We start from the raw sequence: 23,324 nt of genomic DNA on the forward strand, positions 1-23,324 counted from the left end.
CTCAATCAAGGGAATTGTCTCCATCAAATTGACCTGTAGCCAAGTATCTGGGACACTTTGTTATCATTGTTATTATTATTATTTCTATTATTTTACATTAGTTATAGACATTGGAGGCTCAGTCCACTGTGGGAGTGCAACACCTGGATAGGTGGTTCTGGATCAAAGGCATGTTGAGCAAGGCACAGAGAACAAGCCCGTAAGCATCACTCCTCCATGGTTTCTGCATCAGCTTTTGCCTACAGGTTCCTGTCTTGGCTTCCCTCGATGACAGACTATGATGAGGAACTATAAACCAAATAAATCCTTTCCTCCATGAGTTGGTTTTGCTCAGTGTTTTATCACTGCAACCAAGAAAACAAACTAGAAAATAGCAAGGATAGCACATTGACTGCAGAAGAGAAGGTGTCTTAAAAGCAAAGCATCCCAGCACTCACAATCTGAAAATCTTCAGATGAGGAGGTAAAAGAATGTGTTCCAGGCAATGGAGAATTTGAATATATCTTGGAAACATCACCCTGTAAAAAATGTCCATCTTCAAGTTTCCAATACAGGACATCTTCAGAGGCAATCAACACTACAACCTCGGTGATTTCCCTGAAGGGCCTGGGAAATCTTTATGAGACCCAGTAGATCTTCTGAGTTCATCTGAAAAGCTTCTTCAATCTTCCATGAATATTAGGATACAGTCTTGCTAAACAGTCAGACACTTTTTAAACATTTCTAGGGAAGAAAAGAAGTTCCATGTATAAATAAAAAGCTTAAGCTGTTGGGATGGGGGAGGCATCTACCACCCTCTTCCACATCTTACTTCCCCACAAAGTACCTACAGCTGAGGCAACACAGCTAAACCCTTTAAATGCCCTTTAATCTGTCTCAAACATATGATCCTACCAAAATGGTCTAAAATAGTATAGATGGTTACATCTTAATTATAGGCCTTCAGAATTTTCATCAATATTATAGAAATTGAAAATAGTTCAGGTTTGTTGGAAGTTTCTCCCCACCCTACCCCATTTTTTTTTATTAATAGAATCTCACTTAATTATTCAGCTCAGACTCCCCAGTATTGATTTAGGTGTGTGATCCCATGCCTCTTCCCACTCTTTTGAAAATAAGAGTTGAATTAGCCAACACACATAATGACAGCTACTGAGAGCACCAAGGCAGGAGGACTGCATTTGAGGCTTGCCACGACAACTTAGACCCTGTTTCAAAAATAAAGATTCAAGAAAGAGCTGGGAGGCAAGCTCACTGGTAAAACTTTGCATCTAATCCCTACTACTGAAATAAACAAGTTAATATTCATCTGCTAGACTGCTCAGCTTATTTCTTGATAAAAGAAATGCCAACATGTGTGTATACACACAGACACAGAGAAACACATAAGGCTTGCAGGGTTGGGTGTATAACACAGATACAGAGACCATGTCCTAAATTCATGAAGCTCTGGGTTCCATTGCCAGCATAAACTGAGTATAATAGTGAATACCTATAATCCTAGCATTAGGGGATGGAGGCAGGAAGATGGGATATTAACCATCACCCTTAGCTATACAGCTGAGTTAGAGGCTAGATTGAACTTTATGAGACCCTGTCTCAACAAAGCAGAACAACACAAAGTTAGGTGACTATTTACTGTGGCTTTATTAATAGTAATCCAGACCTGTAAACAATCCAATTTTCTTTAGCTGAGCATCAGGTAAAGAGTAGATCCACAGTGGAATACTATATAAAAATAGAACAGGAAGTAACTATTATTATACACAATAACATAGACATTCTTCAGATGAAAAGGTTTTGGAACAGAAGCCAGACTCAAACCAGGATACATATGATCCCAAGTATATGACTCCCTGGAAAGAGAGAAATCATGTCATAGAGCTGCAGACAGATGTAGCTCTGAGCTAGGATGTTTGCTTATCATGTAGAAGACCTCGGATTTGATCAGCAAACTATCACCGCCATCACTGCCACCAGACAAACATTAGAACTAGGTCAGAGTGAACAGAGGTTGGTAGTGAAGGAGTGGATTCTAAAGGGCAGGAAAAATTTATGGATTGTGTTGGTAGTTACAGGACTATATGTATTTGTCAAAGTATGTAGCATACACTAAAAAGGTTGCATTTTACAACAGCTAAGTTATAGCTCAACAAACCAAAATGAAATCCCTGTGTAAAATATTCAGTGTGAGAGTCACAGACCTCATAACAAGTTAACTTTCCCCTTCATCAAGATCTGCAGCCCTTGTCTTGAGAGCTGGAGGTGGCAGCATCTCAGACCCAGACACCTGTCCTTCTCTGAGACTATTTACCTAGTGCACTAATGTGTAAATGCTAATTGATGTTCTAGAGGGTATTAAGTCTGTTCGTCACAAGGCTCCAGGTTTTCCGAAACTGAGGGGCTGTTTATTTTGCAGGCTGCTGCATATGTCCCTCGTTCCCTTTGTATGGAGTCTGCCTGGATGCCAATGCTTTCACAATCATGGGAGTCAAGAGATGATTTCAGACTGAGAATCTGAGTGTGCTGTGTATGTTTTCCATAATGAAGCAGATTAATCTTTATTATTTTGTGTGGATATAGCACAGTGAGGGGGGAACCTCCTAATTTTGTGACATTCTCATAGACTCTTTGTACAGAATTAATATTTCAACAGAAAACCACGCCAAAACCAACATAGACTGTCTCAATTTTGAATGGCTATGACTTGAATCTAAGCTTTAATTTTCTCCATCCTTCCCCTAGCAAATAAATCAGACTAGCATGATGGAGAAATACCTACAGAGAAATAAATGCTGAGGGTTGTCAACATGAACACGGCAAAGGCTTCACCTTCAGCAGCTGCCACGGCTACTCCGATCCTGCCAACGGATGCATAGTGTGATGTGTTAGAAGCAGGGGCCTATGTGTCCACTGTCAAGGCAGCAAGGGGAGGGGACTGAGGAGACTCAGGAGGCACAAGTTACACTGGGTCCTTCAAGAACAGATAAGGTGTGAGGCTGGACATTCCATGCTTTGCATACCACAAGTTCATATCTGTTCCGGAATCCATTATCTGCTATGTTGGAGGAACCTGGAAATCATGGGTATCAAAAAACATTCCTCCAAATTCAACGTCTTTGGTCTCAAAGACGCCACAATTAACGGGGAAAAGAAGCACTAGACATGGGGTAATAAGCAATTCTAAATTTTGCAGCATGGTCAAAATGCTGGCATAACAGGACATATAATCTGACTTGGCAATTAAAAAACATTGTGCAACTTTAATGGGGAAACTTCTAGCAGACAATAGGCAAGGGGTCCTGATGACTTATTCTTGCTCCAGCTTCAGTTTCCAACCCACCCATGCTTTTCATTAGGGCATTCCAGCCGGGGGCTCAGGTGGGACTGCACTGCTTATGGTCAAGCCTGGGGATGTGCAGAGCTGATCCTGAGAAAAACAGGAAAGGGAAAAGAGGACACATTGGTGGTGCACTTTGAGAGAGACTGGGGAGCTGGCTCTTACCAGAGACTATGCATCTAGGATCTTCAATGTCCTGGCGGAGGGATATGAAATTCAGGAAGACCTTTGTTGCAGCATTACCACTGCTAACCCAAAATTAAATATTACCTACATGTTCAGCAGAGAGCTGCTAAAATCAATAATTGATTATTTATATATAGTGGATTCAACAGAGACAGTAAGAGAAAAAAATAGTGGGAGGAGAGAAAAAGGTGTCCAGTATAAATTAATTAAAAACCAGAGTCCAGAAGAATGTAACAGGCTCCTTCTGTATCTGAATACACACTTAGAGAAGAGCACATACAAATGCTAATATTGGTTGTTGGTTATAGCTGAGAAGAAAAAAAATGAGGCAGGAGAGGAAAGTTTACTATTTGATCCATATCCTTCTGTAGCTGTTTATTACTAAAACCAATCCGAGAGCATTTATCATCATCTGTTAATAGCATGAGGATAATTGAAACAACATGAGCCAGTATTTTAGAACTAACCTCCCAACCTAAAACACTGCAGCGGCTTCTCAATGACTTCTTACTTCATTGAGCATCTCTGCAGATGACTTGGTTGCAGAACATTATCTCCCCTGAGCATGATCAGACCCAGTTGTTTGCTTGACTTTTACAATGAACATCTTCTGCATCATCTACTATGAGCTTCACATTCTTGTTCAGACCAATAGTACAGCCCAGTCTCTGCATATTCATGTGTCTGCTGAACCACACCCGCATCTGAGATCTGTTCTGCAAGTATCGAAAGATGAAGTTAATGGGATACACTGTGATCTTCTGCTGTTTGTCACAGCAACAGCACATGAAGGTGGAGTCTAACAGAGAACAGACTGCTGCCTGCTTCAGTTTGCTCTTAAAACTACACTTTATAACGAAGGATGCTAACAAGTGCTTTCTGGGGCTAGCCTGAACCACCATCTGAAAACTAGATGTGAGAGCACTAACAGGTCAAACTTCACTTTAGCTTAGGACTGGTATGATGCCTCAGAGAGGAGGAGTGCTTCCTCCCCCAAAATGTCCTCAGTACACCCGTAAAAGCTGTGCATGGCTATAATCTCCATGCTGAGGCAAGGGCTGCAGAGACAGCAAGATTGCTGAGCCCTGATGGCCAGCCAGCCAAGCTTTCAGTAAGGCATTTTTCCAGGCTCAGTGAGAGACTCTATCTTAAGGAATAACCTGACGATGTATGTCTATGGGCATGTGCACCCATGTGCACCTACACGTGCATACAAACACACTCAAACAAGTCAGAAACTTAGCCTAATAGTGGTTACTGATGTGTTACTGCCCAATCCTTGAACAACTATCACTGAAGTGTGCTGAGAAGTTTAGATGCAAAGAGACAACAGACATGGTAGGAATACACACTACAGTCAGTCAGAGAGAGCTTCCCTTGGAGAGTGGAGGACAGGCTCAGAATGCCAAAGCAGAAGGAACACAAGCAGTCGGCAGACTGGGAAGACAGAATACACGGTTAGCTTTTCATGTGACAAGGAAGGAAAGGCAGAGTGCTCAGGACTCACTCCAGAGGGGCTGGAGTGCTGCCCAAGGACACTGGATGCCCTTCTGTACTCCAGGACTATATCAAGATTTCTTGGCATGGGCACGGACAGAAACCACTGAACCAGAAAGGAATTTTGGTGCTAGAGAACTGGACGGCTCACTGTTACACAGTGTGGTGAACTGATATCAGGCTAGCGACAGCGAGACCATAGGATTGTGAGGAACTGATCAGAGTCAGGGAACTATGTATATCTAAGACAGAAGAAAGAAATTAATAAAGGCAGATGAAGCAGTCCAGAAGATTACATGTTTAACAGAGGGATACTAATCTGTCATTTGTTTATTTTATTAGACAAGGTTTTAATTTTTTCTTCAATAATTTATTCACTTTACATCCTGATTGCAGCCCTCATCCCTTTTCTTCTTCCAGTCCCATCTTTACAAATCCCTCCCTTATTACCCTTTCCCCTCCTCCTCAGAGAAGGGGAAGGACCCCCTTGGGCAGCACACCAAACTGGGACATCCAGTCCCAGAAGGAATGAGCTCATTCTGTCCCTCTGAGGCCCATCCGGGCAGTCGAGTTAGGGAAGGTGACCTAATGGCAAACAACAGACTCAAAGACAGCTCCCACTCCGGTGGTTAGACCAAGCTTCATATTTGCTACACATGTATAGGGAGCCTAGGTCCAGCCCCTGCATGCTCTTTGGTTGGTGGTGGTTCAGTCTCTTGGAGCCACAATGCACCCAGCATAGTTGACTCTGTAGGTCTTGTAGTAGACAGGGTTTTTCTGTGTAGCTCAGGCTATCCTGGAATTCTCAATCCTTTTGCCTCATTCAGCCTCCTGAAAGCTGTGCTTATAAGTATGTAGCATTGTGCCTGGCTTTTGATTTTTCTCATTCCCCTGAGTTTGGGGAATAAGATATATATCCTTTTCAGTGATTTGACTAACAGTCAGTGAATCTGCTTGAAATGATCTTTGATAAAGATTCTGTATTCTTCTACCTCATTCTGAGGATCTGATCCCAAACATAGATAGATGTAAGACCTTTCTCAATTCTGTTTCAGAATCAGTACCAGAAAAAAAGGGGGCAGAATCCCCAAATCCTCTTGAAATTGAAAAATCCCAATCTCTTCTAGTCATAAACGTAAATACCTTTGGAACAAAGACTGGAAATAAAGTGACTCAAGAGTCATGATGAAATAGCTTTAGTGAAAAAACACTGATTAAGGAAGTTCTCTTAACCACAGAACTTCCAGCCTTAGATCTCATTTCTAATAGAAATGGTGTAATAGTAATCTCTTTAGGCTATCTTATAAAACCACCTTACCTCAAACTGACTAGATACTTTTCTTTCTTCCTCTTTCCTTTCTTCCTTTCTTCTGATAATATTATTCTTTTGCTTCCTTCCCCAAGCCCCATCTCTCCTCTTTTTCTCTTGAGAGATTATATTAGGCCAGCCATAATGTTTTTGTCCGTTTGATACATCGGACTGATCACACTGATGGTGTAGACTTGACTCTTAGGGCGTTAACTAGATTCTAGTATTACTATCACTGAGAAGCACAGCGGTTGTTTGGAAAATGATCATAAAGTTAATCTGCTGAAACCCATCATTTAAATGACAGAAGTCTCACTTATTCACTTGTACCACCCTCCCTCCCTGTCAATCCCCAGACTGTGTCACAACAAACTGAGACACACAGAGATTCACTGAGACAAGCCCTCAAGTCTGTGAAGGTTACCTGAGGAAGCTCTAGGCTGGTGAGATGGCTCTGGAAATAAAAGCTTGCTGCACCAAGTCTGATGACTCTAGTTTGACCCTCAGACTTCATGGGAGGAGAGAACTGACTCCTAAGGCTGTCTCTGACCTCCACATATGTGCAATAGCTCACATGAGTGTGCGTGTGTGTACACCACACACACACACACACACACACACACACACGCACGCACGCACACACACACACACACACGCACACCACAGAGAAAGAGAGGGGGGGCACACACAACAATAAATGAGTGAAGACCTTTGACAAAGAACTGGAGAACCAGCACATGCCACAGATATCAGGATTAATGCACATACATGCCAAAGCCCCAGAGGCCCCTGGCAGCTCCTCCTCCTCAGCCCTCAAGAGATGCAGCATACTGTACTTTCCACATAATTGCTTTTCAGGTCCCCCTCCCACACAATCCTTCAGTGAATACCTAAGTCAGCAAAAAAACAGGAATTTTTATATTGATCCCGAAACACTGGCAAGTCTGTAAACTATGGGACTCAGCTGGGGCAAAAACAAAATATTGCCAACTGCATAGGCACTTCTTATTTAATAAGACGGTGTGGAAAACATGCCCCTTTCCTTCCCCTTTCCAGATGGCAGGTTTTTGTTTTCTTATACAATGCCCATTTGTATGGCAATGGTGCCTTACCCAGCTTTCAGTGAACCCATTAGAGCCATCCAGCCCAGCGCAACTTCCTGAGCACCATGCCCCTTGGAGACATGGAGTCTGTGTATAGGGCCAAGCCTGCATCTTCTGCTTCTGAGTTTCACACTTTATCCTTTTTCCCCAAACCTACCCTCTCTCTGACACTTTGACTTGATCCACATTGATCTACTTCCAGTCAGCAATTCACCTCTATGACAGTATGGCTGAGCCACCAGTCACCTCGGTAACGTCTCTCAAGCTGGACTCATCTTTGGTATTCTGTCTGGTACCTGGCCACTTCAAGGTAGCCTCAAATAAAAGCGTAAGTTTCAAAAAAAGTTATTTGCTACCATATGGTAGACTTTTCTAGAAGTAACATATGTAGTATATAACATCTTCATTCAGCAAATACACTGAGCATCTATGATTATAAGACTTAATGCTGAAGCTATAACAACTGGGGCATTGTCCTTTTGGCTTTCTCCCTAGAGCACTTACTGATGTCCATAGCAGGCAGGTATCTCCCTGTTCTATCAGAGCCAAATTATGGAAACAAAGCAAAATAGTAATAATACCTTAAAGTCAGGCTAAAGCTCAGTTTTCAAAGGGCTGTTACACATCTTTTAATATTCATGATCTTCAGTTAAAGTCTCACTAGTGAGTTGAAAGAGACCTTTAATATCATTTAAGCAACCTTCATTGTGCTATTTCTGTTCCCCTTTAGCATAACTCCCTCGTCAATCTTCCTTCTAGAATCTCTTGGAAACATGTTTCCTAGGCTTCCCCGCCCTCAAATGCCTGCTGTCACCCACTGCTTCTCACTGATAGGAGAAACAACTTTAGGGCCTGAAGTGGTGTGACAGATCAGATCTAATCCAGAGTCCGCTGGTCTGGGTGACTAAGTAATTTAGTCACTGAGTTAGATGTCAACAGAGCCAAAGGCTCTCAGCTCTCTCAATAATTCTAAATGCTCAGATAAATGTAATGGGTCCAGACTTCACCCAGAAAGGAGAAACAGGAAGGATGAAGGAGAAGCAGATGGGCCCATTCACTTGGCAGGATCACTAAAGCAGAGGCCTTTGGAATTCCTTCACTAACAGGTCAGAGCACAGGCATTTACAACCATCTATGAGTAAACAACATACTGTACTGACTCATGTCTCTCAAGTTGTCCTCTTAAAAAGCCCTATGGTGTTTATAATTCTATTTCAATTAAAACATTTAAAAACAAAGTCAATCCTGCTATAAAAATGCTAATAATACATGTCCATTATTGAAAATATTAAAACAAGAACATACTGGTTATAAAAAAAAATCCCCACAGCTGACCTAACTAGAGGCCTTTTGATATTTGAGAAGGAAAGTAGACATTTTTGGGATTCATTGTTATTCATAATGGGTTAGAAAGATGATGCTTCTTTCTGTTCAGATATTTTAGTTAACATCTTCAGACATAAATTATGTCTATGGCTTGAATTACACTCACAAAACCTGTCTCGCCTACCATACCATCATCTGACTAGCTGCTCAGGCCTAAAACTTGGGGTCATCTTTGCTTTCTTTCTATTCTGCACACCACATCTCCAGCCTATCACCAGGTCTCATTTGTTCTGCTACACTGAAATAATTTCTTTCCCCCCCTGCTGCTATTCCCTTACCCAAGACTGTCGCTAGTCTTCCCTGAACTACAGCAGTGACCATGTTGGCTGCTTCGCTTCCATTTCTTGCCACTGTATAATCATTCTTTATAGCAAACAGTGATCAGAGTGCCCAGGAAAATACAAACGGATCATGGTGGATTTGGTCCTAGCAATATGGCCCTGAGTGTGTAGATATGAGGCTGAGGGGCTCTCACACCACCACCACACTCTGGAAAGGCAAGAAAGAGTCCTTTGAGATGGGGCATAAGGAAAACAGCTGTAATCATTTGGATGTATGCCACTTCGAACACTATGGAATGGACACCGCACATAGCGACACATTCCTAAGGATTTAGAGTGGGAAACAGGAAGACCGAGGAGAAGCTTGAAGGACTTTTTGAAGAATGACATGGCTCAGAAAGATTTAAAGAATGAAGCTGGGAAACCACGCCAGCTACCAGGGAGATGTTAACTCTGTGGCCAGTGATGACACTGGTCAAGAATTCCATCCATACCACATGGCCTTTAGGGGAAAAGATCTTGCATTGTCTCAGCCCTAATAACACTTGTCTGCTGATTACCAGGAGACCCAGCAATAGAGAGTTATATTTAAATGCTTGTTTTCAAGTTTCTTCCTCACCAATTATGCCTGGCCTACCTACAACTGGCATAGTTTGTGACTATGAAAAACCTACCTATCTTTATTCTCGGTGGTTTTCTCGCTGAAAGAAGTATGATGTTCCTTACATTCACATGGGCAAAGAAACTTGCCTGTATACAACATCTAAGCAAAAGCGAGGGGCATAGACAAGGACAGCAATTTCACCAGCTCCGAACTCAAGTCAGTTGTTATTATGGTTAGGCAGGGTTTATTTTCTGTAATGAATATAAAGATGATTAGTTACTTTGGCATTCCACTGCTGCATGGGCGTGAAGAGGGAACTGTTGAGACACCATTTTCCAAAGCCTGAACAAATTTGCCTCAGGTGAAACAGCATCTTCCAGCTTTTTAGAGGTGGCTGGGCCCTTTAGTCTCCCTGTGCCATGCCTCACCTACCCAGAATTCCATGGCTCCTTATACCTTTCCCCCATTTTTTCCCCAGGCTAGGCGAGCTTCTTTCTAAAACCCAGTTTGTAAATCAGACATAATCAGGAGTTTAAGATGAAATTCACTTCCACCAGCCCTATGTTTAGCTGTTGCTACAATGGAGTGGGCTGAAAGAAACTCTGCCTGGAGGGAGCAATCAATAATCAGAGGAGAGAACAGAACAATGAATACAAGCCTCTCAGGACAAGCAATATAGCTTCCATCTTATTTAACTCTTTAGCCTTGGAACCTAGCAGGTGCCTTCTGTTCACCAAAGATGCTTGTTGAATTGAATGGACGATTGGAATAAACAGGAAAAAAAAAAAAGTCCCTGAGACGGAAGGTTGGTGACTAGGGTAGGATACTAGAAGGGTGAGTAGTTAGGAGTACTGGAGACATAAGCAAATCATAGTAGCAGAGGAGTGGAGGGTAAATATTACAACTATTTACAGACAATGGAAGGAGAGGTGTATGTCAAAGGAAGATCCAACAAAAACGTTACATTTGTACGCATTTTCACTGATGTACACATTTACATACATAAATGCATATAACACAGTAAATACCACTGGGGAGTTAGCATTTGCTGCAAAGATGGAAGGGCAGAGGGCTCTTGAAGTTGCTCATGTTGGCTTTAGTTCTTGCTCACAGGAAGCTGGCTTACAGCTATTAAGGACCAACAATTGGAGGCACACACTGGGGAGGGGAGGCATGTCTGCCAGTAAGGCCCTTAACTCTAAGAGGGGAGGCATGTCCACCAGAAAGGCCCTTAACTCTAGGAGGGGAGGCATGTCCACCAGTAAGGCCCTTAACTCTAGGAGGGGAGGTAGGTCCACCAGAAAGGCCCTTAACTCTAGGATGGGAGGCATGTCCACCAGAAAGTCCCTTAACTCTAGGAGGGGAGGCACAACCACCAGAAAGGCCCTTAACTCTAGGAGGGGAGGTAGGACCACCAGAAAGGCCCTTAACTCTAGGAGGGGAGGTAGGTCCACCAGAAAGGCCCTTAACTCTAGGAGGGGAGGCATGTCCACCAGAAAGGCCCTTAACTCTAGGAGGGGAGGCATGACCACCAGAAAGGCCCTTAACTCTAGGAGGGGAGGCATGTCCACCAGAAAGGCCCTTAACTCTAGGAGGGGAGGCATGACCATCAGAAAGGCCCTTAACTCTAGGAGGGGAGGCATGTCCACCAGAAAGGCCCTTAACTCTAGGAGGGGAGGCATGACCACCAGAAAGGCCCTTAACTCTAGGAGGGGAGGCATGACCACCAGAAAGGCCCTCAATTCTAGGCTCTTCGTTCCACAGTAATGAAATGTGAACTACCCTTTTACTTATTCTGTGGGAGATTCCTTCTGGTTTGACTTCCTAATATAACCTCAAATCTACCTGAGGGTGCACCTTGTTTTTATCATCTATATATAGCAGCACGTATCTGCTCTCTATAAATAGGCTGCCAAGCTGTACTGTGCCTTTTGCAAGTATTAAAGCAGAAATAGTCCTAACACAGATCAATAATGTTTGTCCATTTCCCCATGCTGCTCTGCTTATTTTTAGCACCTATGCAGAGCCCAATATTTATAGGAAAAACTTCAAATACTTCGCATCACCTTCAGGAGTACTACCAACTGATGACCCAGGGCAGCAAAGAAAAACATTCATTTACTTTAATCTTGCCATGTCTTTAAAAATAGTAATAAATTCAGACTCCATAGGCATTTGTTCTACTATTTTATCACATGGATTTAGGCATTTGGGGAAGAAGATCATGAAGTTATAAAATTCTATACTTATTTTAGTACTCCTTGTGTTCTTCCATCTGCCAATTTATCTAAGGTTCGAGTCTTTATCCTACAGGCACATAATCCAAAGAGTCAGCTCTCAGTTGCTCGGAAATAGGAAGGACTATGACCCTCAGCTTTACCTTTCTTTCCTAAAACATCATTTAGTGCATAGATGAATCACAGCTGCAGAACCCCAGTGAGAAGGGCCACAAGGCTCAACAATATAAAAGGTGTATTAGAAATAGCATTGAACACCCAAGCGAGTAATTGGGACCTGACTTTCTCTAGGGGTACTTTATCATTTCTGTGTTTCCTACGGAGTTTCCAGCATAAAACTTACATATGGTTGTTGTAAGCGGATGCTGGTCAAGAGAAAAACAGGTTTCTTTTAAACACAAATAATATCAATGAATACTTGAGTTCCCCAGGAGACTTGTGAATTTTAGGGATGGGGTCTTAGAGAGTTCCATTTTATATGTGCATCTCTAGGAAACAGACCACAGCCTGCAATGGCACACACATTTGAAAGATTAGTTTATGCCACTCTGTGATGCTATGCAAGTTACATAAGTCTTTAGGACATTCATGTCCTATTTATGTCACTCTCTGAACCTATGTAAGTCACTTAAGTCCTTAGGACATCCCTGGCCTCATGTCAGAGTATTAAGTGGTGTCCACGACAACAGCCATTAGTGGGCACATGAACATCCTGAAATTATGAGCAAATTTTTATTTCCCAGAATCTGAGTGTAATTTTTATGAGAAGAGAGTATGCATCTTCTAAAGTAGACAATGATTCTTCCCCATTTGTACAGGTTTAAGAACTTTTAGCCTAAAGCAGCAGTTTGGAAAAATGATTGGATCATGAATCTCAACACTGAGAATCTTTGGAATATGCATGATGTGTATATATACAGATATGTAGATAAATGTTGTGCTACACATCAGAATCACAAAACATGACATGAATGAAAAATAAACAATGGTCAACTAATGTTTGGTTTAACTTGAGGACCATGTCATGAAAGGGAGCCCAAGCCCTACACTGCCTGGAACCAGAGACTAGATAGGCCAGAGACCTTGAATGGGTGCCTTGTCCAGTCACCATCAGAGAGTCTTCCTCCGGCAGCAAATGAGAGTAGGTTCAGAGATCCGTAGCCAGACATTAATCAGGGGTGGAGGGAGAGAGAGAAGCAGAGGGGTATTCTAAATTAGGGTGTCTATTAGGCTCTTTCCCTTGGAGATTGGGAAACCCTGTGGAAGAGTGGGAGGAAAGACTTTAGGAGTTAAAGGGAACGTGGAATACCAGGAGAACCCGACTCACTAAATCAACTAAGGGTTCACATGGGCTTACGGGAACTGAAATTGTAGACATGGCGCCTGCATGGGTCTGTACCAAGTCCTCTATGTATGGTAAGGCTGTTTGCTTAGTGTTCTTGAGAGACTCCCCTGAATCTTTGCTCTTGAGATGCTTCCTCCTGTTAGGTTGCTTTGTCCAGCCTTGATATGCAGGCTTTCACCTTGTTTTATTATATCTTATCTTGTCTTGTTTGGTTGCCATGTCTTGGAGACCTGCTCTTTTCGGAAGACGGAGTGGAAGTGGATCTGGGGAAGAGGGGAGGTTGAGGGTGCTGGAAGAAGTAGAAACTTTGTTTGGAATGTATTTTATGAGAGATGAATCTATTTTCAATAAAAAGAAAAAAGAAATACTTATTTTAATATAGCTGAACATAAAACCTTTTATCATCCTAAATGGTCATTTTTCCAAGAGGAATATGACAGAATGTGCTTTGATACTTTGAAAAATCTATATTTAATTATTCATGATACATTAATTTGGGAATGTAGCTCTAAGTTCAATTTTTTATTATAATATGTGGACTTTAATGCTTTTCATAGTTTTAAGCAATAAAATCATACATAAAATAAACATTTCCAGACACTGTTTTCATACCATTATGTGTAGAATGGTATTTATTTATTTTCTTGGTTAGTCTTAGAGCACACATTTATTGTGAAAGGACATATTTGCTGCTGTGCCCCACCCCCATCATTCTGCAAGGTAGCATAGTAATAAAGTAACATATTATCACAAAAATACAGGACACTTTCTTTTTCATAAGAAGAAAAATAAATACTTTTCTGTAGGTTTGACCACTCTTAAAGATGTTTCAAAAAGACAATCAGCAAATCTCCATGAGGTACAAAAGATTTTCATTAATTGTCAACATGGTATAGCTTCTCCAACGGATGAGGTTTTGCTTTTGTAAAACATTACTAGTGTCCCATGACGTGCAGTGAGCTTCCACCCTCAACAGTGGGCTACATAGTGACTGCACAGCGAATGAGCCAATCGCTTGTCACTTCAGCCCAGGATCTGCTTTAGAAAAAACAGCACTTAGTTTTTCATAAGACATGTTTCCTTGACTGTGAGGGATTCCTCAGTGGTGGCTTACCAACAGGAGCTCTTAGCGCACTTCAGCTATGAAACAGAAACTCACTGGAGTGCGGAGTCAGATAACATGCCTTCCACATGTCCTTGTCCTGTGTCATCTGTCCTACAGACTTTGTTCCTTTGGAATTTCAGTAGCATATTCTCTAATTCTTTCAGTATCATTTTCTGATAAAGAAACTCATTTTAAATACTTTTTTCAACATCTTACTTTTCTTATGTTAGGACAAAAACCAGGAGGCAACAAGTGTGTCCAAAAGATAAGTAGTTTCTCTACTTCTGCATATAAAAGAAATACCAGGAGAGGAGTCAAAACCATACCATCTAGTATAATGAAATGATATTAGAATTCACTGTGATACACTGGGTACTCAGCTCAGTGAGAAAGCATATGTCTAATGTGCTCAAGGCCCGGGATCAAGCCATAGCACTGATATCAAATGACACAAGATGCCCCACAAATTACTTCCTGAATAAGCATTATTTTAAAAACACATTAAGTTGAAAAGAGCCCATGTTTTTCTAATGACACCTTTATAATATCATCAGGAAGTGCTTCAAGACAAAGTGCAAGTTTAAGTCTAATATTTTCATTCTTAATGATAGTGGGTACAGACCTATACTTCAAGTACTTATATCAGTTTTGAGGTGTGAGGATCAACTTATAAAATATAATTGGATTGTTATCATTTTTAGCTACTCATTTGGCTAAGAAGCAAATAATCTTAGAACAAAATGTCATTTACATCTTGTATTGCCTATTGGTGCTTGCACAAAACATAACATCTATTGTATTTTATATTGATCTTTTTCCTTCCTTCCTTCCCTTGAGACAAGGTCCTACCATGTAGTCTTGGCTGGTCTGGAACTGGCTATGTAGACCAGGCTAGCCTAGAACTCAGAGAGATCCATATCAATTCATCTATGCATTACTTTAATTTTTATTATTTTGGGAATCTAAGAATGAACTGAGTGTCTATGAGATAGCTCAGTTGATAAAGGTGTCTACCATCTTTAAAAAAAAGAAGCTTGGTGACTTAAGTTTGATCCCTAGAACCCACATAGTAGAAAGAAAAAATTGATTCCTACAGGCAGTCCTCCCACTTCTATACATACACCAGGACACACACACACACACACACACACTGATACAGAATGTAAAAAATGAATCAATGAATGATATTGGTTAAAATTCCAGTATTTTTTGGTTGTTATGTCTTCATTGGTTAATCTTGTAAACTCTGCTCTGTAAACTTAAATCTAGGCTATCCCTGTTGTCCAACCCACAAATTAAAGGAAGCAATGGGCCCTCGAATAGCCAAGGAGGGTTACTTGGTGAGTGAGTGTCTCCTGTGGTTACTGAGAAGAGTGAATCCACTCCGGGAGCTGAACAGATCTGCTCGGTGTCAGAAGCAATGCTGGGCAATGTCAAGAAGCCTATCTCAAAGCAAAACGACTCGATACATACAAATGGCACTCGGAAGTCTTAACAGCTGCAAGTGGAGGGATGCAGTGGGGCCTTTTCGTAGTCCTTTTCCTGGACAGCTCTACTTTGTGTGAGAAGAAGAAACAGGGAATAAAAGATTTCTAAATTTAGTCTTTATCACTTGGATTCTTTGCTTTGAACATGGTTTTCTGTAAGTGCCAGCAGCCTAAGGGCAGCAACTCAGACCTCTAGGTTGTACAACCATAGGAGCCGTGACAAAGTCATGTGCCAGATAGAAGCCAGACAACTTGGTCTGATGACCAAAGCTGTATTAAGAAAGCACAGTCAAAAGTTAAAAGAAATTATTTCTAGGCAGGAGTATCTTTATATATAACATTTCCTAAAGTACTTACACAACAACTTAGTAGGTTTTAGAATAAAGAACAACAGGACCAAAAGAAGGCCTCCAAAATCTTCCTGATCACATTTTCCCCATCAAAATCCCTCTTGTTTTAAGAGAACCTCCAGAGACAAGCCTCTTATTCCTTCCAAAGACTAACTGCTCTCCTAACTAGAGAGCTTCACAAAAGCTAAGGATAATCCATTCATGGGAAATTAACTTGGTTGGCTATGTCTATGTCTGTGGAACAGGTACTGTATCTAACTTTTCAGCACTTCTTTGGGGGAAATTTTGTTAGCAGAAAGAAAACCTATCAAATCTAAGTCGTTTTCCGTAACTTTAGAGATCCCACCAATAGTGTCTGTCCAAAAGACTACGATAAATCATTAGAGCTATATCTCACTTAGAGCTGTAATAACCTTTCCCTTAGGCCTCTAGGAAAGTGATAGGGTGGCTCTTACAACTTTTTTCTTGGTGCTTCTTCTCATACCAATGTCGGCTTATAAGCACTGGTGTTATGTTCCAAACATGAAGGGGCAGAAGTAACTAATTATGTGACTCCTCACCGGGTTCTGATTACATGTTTGCGTATTGAATTTCCCCTCTGTATTTTCCTATGAAACTAAACCCTCTACACCCCACTGGCTCCAGTCACTAGACTCAGCTGAAAAATAGTCTTGCTTCTTCTTGCATTCAAGTATGAAACATACTGGCTACTCTTTTGGGGTCAGACACATTTAATTGAGTTCTTCAACGCAATACAGGTTTAAGAGTAAGCCAAAATGCTAATTAAACAACCTGCTAGTAACCTGGTGAGCACTGACTTCCCAATTTAAAAGGTCCTAACCAGATCTGGATTTTACAGCCTCCTAACTTATAGGAAGGAAGTCAGTCAATAGGCTTAAGACATGAATAGTATCACATGATCTTAACACCAGAGCATGTCCATAGAAATGATGGAGGTTTTTGTTCCTTTCCCAAAAAGGAAACATAAGGCCCTGGAAGTAGTCTGTTGGTCTTCTGCATCACCTCTAGTCAGAGGCACAGCTAGAGTCAGAAGCAGGAGTTTGAATGGGGTCAAAGCAGACTAGGAAACCTGACCATCTGGCCATTCCCAGTGACTTTAGAAAGGAATGTCATAGTAGAAACTAGAAACAGGTAACTAATTTTATAAGATGATAAGTGGTTGCACAAAACACATAAGGGCTTAAAGATTTACTATTCACACGTTCCTGAAACTAGAAAGAACCCAAAAATATAAGCCCCCATTTCAAATCAAAACTGTCTTTCAGACACACCCAGATCTTTTCTAGAACATTTCCATAAGCCTGTCACCTCCCGTTCTCCAACCCAGGTCTAGACAAGGAGCTGACCCCATAACTCACAACCAGCTCACACTGTGGTGACTGAAAACAGGCATGTGAAGGGGAAAAAGGGCCAACTGTCACCTCAGTTGTCATACTTCCTGGTTTTCTTCAATCAAAATCAACCAGACTTTTTACTGCTGATAGGGACAAACTCAGAATTTTGCTTCCTGGGGGTTATATTTCCAAACCGTTCCCCAGAATACTCTCATTGGATCAGGCATGAAGATCTAGGTTGTATGTTTAAGTTGAAGAAGGAACGTAGACTAAAAATACCGTCTATACTTTTCCCACTTATGAATATTATTCAGCCTCAAGAGAGTCTGGTGTATATAATAGCATGCACAAGTGCTGAGACCATTATACCAAGTGACGTAACTCAGACACACAAAAAGACAAAAACTGCAATGGTCCCATTTAAAATGAGATGGAGACAAAAATAGGGAATGGTGCTTTTCAGAGTTCTGGGGAGGAAAGAATAGGCAGTTGCTGTTAATATGGGTGCATATTTCCTTCCAGGGCCTCATGCTTCCTGCCCGGGAAAGGAACAAAAACCTAGATCATTTCTATGTTCTGGTGTTAAGATCATGTGATACTCTTCATGTACAAGACAAAGTGGGTTCTGGAGATAGATGGTGTTAATGGGTGCACGTTATAAAGGTATTTAGTACCAACTGAACTGCATAGTTTAAAAATTAATGTGGCAAATACATTTTAAAAATACTTATTTTGTTCAGATTTCCTTCTACTTTCTCTGCCCTCTTCAAAGTTATAGCCTACACAAAATAATCCCAGTACAAAATAGTGTGTTTTAATCTGCATTAAGAACCATGGAAACACAAGTCGAGGAAGGCCTCCTAGATTCATGCAATAAAACTCTCTATTCAAAGTACTGCGAGTCTGCAAGCCAGGATGAATTTGTGAAGGACTCTAGGCTGGATGAATGTGGCTCTAATGACAGATCCAACTTCAATCATCACGGCATGCCTCTCTCTACTCATCTGCTCATCCAAATAACCACAGGCTCTTTGGGCAAGCACTCAACTGCTTAATGCAGCATGAGGGAGTGGCGATGCTCACAATCCAAGGCTCTGTTTTGGTTTGAGCACCTTCCTCCCAGTGTAGTATTCATCGAAACGAAGGCTAGGGAGTTTTCTCTCTCCCCATCAGCATGAGAATGAGAATATTCAAGTGTCTTGGCAAAACTCGGGTATCTCCAGTGGTGAAAACTTCCACTCTAATAAGTATTAAATGTTCCTCATATTGCCCCCAAAGCCAAGAGAATGTGAGCTGGCTTTACTAACAGCATCCCTTCCCAGATGTTCTTACGCTACCACACTTTCAAATATGAAGACAAAGGAGACTTGAAAGAGAACTCGTGAGAGCTGTTCATAATCTATTATTCCTTATTAACATTTTTCAAACATCAAGTGAGCCCATCCATGTAAGTGTATACAGCTGATTATGGCTTCCTGTGTACACTGATAGAATGCAATGACTGCCATTTTAATTGACATTCTGAAGTCGGTCACTGTGCAAACCTAAGCAGCTCAATTATTTTGCCCAACTGGAGAAATGCGATATCCAGAAACAAATGAGGATAAGACATTAAAGGCTATTCTTGCTGATACTTTCAAACTGGGCTAAAGTTAGTCGTATCCTGTTGAGCCCGTCTAGTGCTTTGGATGGCCAATGCAAGCATGGTGAGACATACTGCTTTCGCTCTCTAATCTTAGCTGTGACATTTCCTGTCTCATGTTTTACCATCAATAGTGACCTACTTGTTAGACCATGTGGTTTTCCAACCAGAGCTTTTGATGCTTGCACATGGGAAACACAATTATTTTTATATTTAGCACAAAATGTAGCCATGAAACATTTAAAATGCTTTCCAGCTTAAAGTATCTGCACTAATCCTGTTTTGCAGTAATTTTTTTTCTTTGTCATTTAGAAATACAGTTGTTATGGTCTACTAAAAACGAAGTATCCATCCTTTGTTTTCTAAGCAACCTGTGAAGATGCTAATGTATATTAGCATTTAATAAAACAGAAAACTAATGAAGAGTCAAAGAATCATGCCCTAATTGCTCAAGGCAGGACCGGTAACACCGGTAAGACACCTAGGGAAGGCAAGCTAACTCGCTAAAATCAATGAACAGAGTGGACAAAAGTCTTAGATTAGAAACACACAGAAAGAGCCCAGGTTTCATAAAGAAAAATTTAGCAAAGCTTAAAATTTCACTGAGTAACAATACACTAGAGGGTACAAATCCCAGGGAAGAAAGTCTGTCAATACAATGAAATATGCCTAAAGGCAACTCAATAATAATGCTGTTCTGCTAGGCAAAGGAATACTGCTGTCATAGCTTTCAAAATTAAGAAGAAAGTCATCCTTTCAAATTTACACGTGTATGGAACACGGCAGACACTGCTCAGAATGTAGTTTGGATATACAAACCCCAGGAAAATGGACAAAGGCCCCACAATCTAACAAAGCATACTCTCTTGTTCCATGTCACTTGTGAATAAGTACGTTCCCAACATGCAACCAGATCTCCAAATGGATGTTGGAAGTTTGCAGCACACACACTTCAGTGACTTGCTGAAGCTATGGCTACCACTCCGCTTCTGTGAACCATAAAGGACCTTTCAAATCAGTGTTCACACATGGTAAAGCACATGTTCCACTTTGCCTCTGCCAAAGAAACCTCATTGGCACCTTGCAAAGTACTTGGGGAGTACTCCAGCAATGTGTGTGCCCATTATGAATTCTTTCTCATCGCCGCTGCTTTGGGTATACATTTTCCATAAGCCCATGCTGCTTCTCACCTACACAGCCTTGACAGGAGAGGAAAAAAGGAGAGAAAGAAAAAGAAAAGCTTCGGCTGATCCATAAAAGGGCCAATCTATTATACATGGAAACTACCCTGTCAAAAGCAGCACACCCCCTCCCCCCCCCGCAAGAGCCATAGACCGTATACCTATAAATCTTAAATAATAATGATACATTAACCCAGTCCTTTAATTAATTCCTGGTCTCACTTTCACCAGATCCTAATGTAAGCTCACAAAATTGTATTTCCAATTTCACTCAGGTTATAAAGTGAGAATACAGCAAGGAGAAAGGGTCTCCACCAACAGCCCCAGGAAGAAGGTGTGACGGGAACACTGAGACGGCCTCCTTCATTTCTGACTTGTTTCTGAGGCTTCATAGAAAAACAACTAAAGAGTGCTCTCAAACAAAGATACGTTTTATTCAACGTAAAACTGAAATTCGATGTTTTGGAAATCAGACTCAGGAAGGTTAGCCAGAAGTATATTTCATAGTAAGTGACTAGCAGTGGCTTTTCCCGACAAGGCAACATCAGGTGACAAAAAGCCCAAGTGGACTGACTCATACTATGGGCCAGGATACCTTAGTTCATGAGGTCCCTGGGAAAGGGCCTAGGGAAAATGAACAGGGATGAGGGAATGCAAAGTTTTTTGTCCAACTTGAATGATAATTTAATTACATGCCAACATTGCACTGCCTCAGAACAGAGTGCCCTACAATGTAATTAGCATGATACAACCCATAAAACAACAATAAAAAAACTGTACACATTCACAAAAGCAATCACTTTAATGAAAGAGATGAAGCAGAGCAAAAGAACTTTGGAAAAAAACACTGCTTCATGTGTTCCCATTGCTTATGAATTAACATGTGCAGTAACACCATTTTTCAATTTGCACCTCCATAATTACTTTGGAACAATTAAGAACACAGTTCCGAGAAAAGAGTCATTTAAGTACATATATGAGTTGAAAATTATGTGTATGCTGAGAAATCAATTTTAAGTGAATTTACCATTTTAAATGCAACCATAACTCTCTCTCCCACTTTAAAATTAAGTCTTATAAGTAATTTTATTTTTTAACAGTTTATGCCAAATTTAAAGTGTCAATAAACTATTCTAAAAAATAAATTCAGAATTATTACTCAAATGTCCCTAGTATATGGCTCCATTAAAACCCACATGTATATAACTATAGTAAGTGTATCTTTTCTCCAAAGAACTTTAATATTCATTTCTTTTGCCCTTGAACAGAATCAAAAGTAGATTTAATTAGTTTTCAAATTTTACAAGGAGAAATTCTGAGCTTGATATATTCAGGCTCAGATTACAAGCGGCAGCTTACCTTAGGGTGGGAGATGAAGGCTGACTCTGGGTTACTAGAAATAAATACTTATTCGTTCATTAACTTGTTTGTTTGCTCATTCATTTTAAAAAATACAGGTAGAAGACAACAAATCAAAAACTAGATAACTAAGTAAATTATTTGAGAGTGTAGCAAGTAGCATAAATAAAACAGAAGCGGGGAAGGGACAGTCAGGGCCCAGGAGAACTCCTAAACAGGTAGCTGAGACAGTCCTTGGGTATTGTTATAAAGAGGAGACATTTAAAAAGCCTGGGTAGAGCGGATGCATCCATAGGGACAGAGGCTGTGTCATTCAAGCAGAAGGTACCACAAATGCAAACGGTCACAGGTGGGGAAGAGACTGGCTTATTACACCCACAATAAGAAAGCCATATGGTTAGAAAATTAAGCAAGGGCCACAGGATAAATAATGAGGTCACAAAGATGGGCAAGGTCCAATCGCTTAACACTTGCCAGCCGTGATAGACTGTCTTCCAAGAAAATGGGTAGTCACATTGAGTAGGAGGGGCATGAGGGAATTCATGTCTGAATCCTAGCTTAGCCGTTTATTAGTTGTGCGATCTCAGTAAATTTCTAACTTCTCTTGGGTGCTAGATTCTAACTGTATAAAAGCACACATGAGAAATCATGACCAGTTATAATCACCCATAATTATCAGTCTTGTTAACAGAATGATATATAAAGTTAATAATATTGTTTACATTCTTGTAAACTTATACTGTAAAATATACTAGATAGATTTATTGAGAAATAAATTATTTTAATCATTTTTTTTCACTAAGCAAAGAGCATATACTTCTTGAGTACAAGAAGATATAAATCAGTACATTCAGACTCATTAGGGTTTATTGTGGCTGTAATCAGAATGATCATTGATCTTGGCTTTCTTCTCTGTCCTTAATTAGTTTGCATTGTCTGTCCCCTTTTTGTTTCTACCCATCAGTGGTACCTACCAACTACACAGTAGCCACCCTAAGGAATGTCACAGCTATTTTTGATGTGGTAGCATGCGGCAGATAGTTACATATACCTCTCAGTGTTTATTCTGTACTCTGCCTCTCCTAATACCTATATCCTTATTAGTGGAATGTTAATTTTGCTCATCTCTCCCCTTCCTATGGCTAGTGACTGATTGAGAGGTGGGCATATGAGCCACTTCTGATTAGCATGTGAGGATCCAAGTGGAAGTCTCCAGAAGGAAACTGAAATGGTGGGGGTGGCTCCAGTTTTCTGTGCTCCCAACACTGTTCTGTTTGCAAGTAACATCTGAAGTGCTACAACTGAGGCACAAATACAGAAAGAGAGGAGTGTTCTGTGACAACAAAGGCAGGCCACTTAATCAGTCACTCTTTCTCTATGCCCCGTACTTTACTCGAGACACACATTTCTTCACTGTGAACTGAATGCAGATCTCCCAAGGCAGAAGAACCTCCCATTTCGTTTGCTCTGAGAAGGTCCCAGGCTAGAAGCAGGAGTCTTACTCTAGTTCTGGGAAGTTTAAAAATTTGGGGTTATAGGCTAATACAGCATTTGATT

At 40.9% G+C, this 23,324-nt stretch overlaps 1 protein-coding gene across 1 annotated transcript in view; it reads right to left on the minus strand.

The window, feature by feature from the left end:
- Positions 1 to 23,324, minus strand: part of MARCHF3 (membrane associated ring-CH-type finger 3) — a 140,557-nt gene that overhangs the window by 106,674 nt on the left and 10,559 nt on the right. The window lies entirely within an intron of this gene.

The sequence above is a fragment of the Micromys minutus genome (assembly GCF_963924665.1).
Source record: "Micromys minutus genome assembly, chromosome: 8".
Lineage (NCBI taxonomy): Eukaryota > Metazoa > Chordata > Mammalia > Rodentia > Muridae > Micromys > Micromys minutus.